Here is a 1,321-nt window from a genome sequence, read left to right as displayed (position 1 = left end):
ACAGTAAAGACCCTGTTGGTGCCGACCATGCTGTCTGGGACAAAACATGCCATGTTTATATCTCAACTCTTAAAAAATTTAGAGATAACATTATTTCTCCACAATAGCAATCAAATAATTCTACTGTGAATAATTTTAAGGTCAAGCCCAATTCTTCCTGTTCGCCTAGTTTTACATTTTATTACCAAAATATTCGAGGCGTTCGCACTAAGATAAATGACTTATTTGTTAACAGTTCAGTTGCACTTTACGATGTTGTTGCTTTTACCGAGACTTGGCTGAATGATAGTTTTTATAATGATGAGTTGTTTGATAACAATCATTATGATGTTTTCCGCACAGATCGAAATTTTATCTCTACTGGTACTAGTAAAGGGGGTGGTGTCTTACTGGCAATTAATAAGAAATTTAACGCATCCGAGTTCAATTACAAATTCGATCGTAATATTTTTGACGATATTTACTTTATTGACATTGTCTCTATTAAATTTAAGGTAAATAACCGCAATGTATATATGTTTGTTATTTACATACCGCCTAAAGTTGTTACAGACTCTTATGAAAAACTGTTTTGTGCCCTCGAATCATTGTATGAGATATATAACTCTGATATAATAATCGTTGGCGATTTTAACATCCCCAATTATGCGGATTATACCCCTAAATCAGACAATTTAACAATTAATTTGTTAAGAAATTTTTTAAACTTTTACGAATTCAGTCAATATAACAGCGTCTTAAACTGTAACAATAGAATTCTGGATTTGGTTATTTCCAATATTGATTGTGTGGTATCGCACTCCCCTGATATATTACTCCCTGAAGATCTTTTTCATCCTGCATTGCTTGTCAGCATTTGTGTTCCAAATAAATTAACGAGAAGTCGGGGACCCTCTGAGGTGGATTTTAATTTTAATTTTAAAAAGGCTAATTTTCCCGCTTTATATCAGGAACTGTCATTGGTTGACTGGTCTCCTTTAAAAAGTTTTACGTGTGTCAATCAACTTGTTTTTAAGTTTTATGAAATATTAAATTCAATTTTCATTAAACATGTTCCACGTAAGATATTTTCTAATAAATGCTATCCGCCATGGTTTGATGGTGATTTAATTAGATCTATTAAGCTGAAGAATAATGCGTGGCACACATATCGGTCCTCCTTAAATGGGGAAGATTATAATACATATAAGCGGTTGCGTTCCGCCGTGAAATACAAAAGTCAAACAGCTTACTCAAATTATATCTCTGCTACGGAATTAGAATTGAAATCAAATCCAAAAAAGTTCTGGACCTTCGTCAACTCAAAGAGAGGTAACTCAAC

Source organism: Anoplophora glabripennis, unplaced genomic scaffold (assembly GCF_000390285.2).
Source record: "Anoplophora glabripennis isolate ALB-LARVAE unplaced genomic scaffold, Agla_2.0 scaffold483, whole genome shotgun sequence".
Classification (NCBI taxonomy): Eukaryota; Metazoa; Arthropoda; class Insecta; order Coleoptera; family Cerambycidae; genus Anoplophora; species Anoplophora glabripennis.
This window is presented reverse-complemented; position numbering follows the sequence as displayed.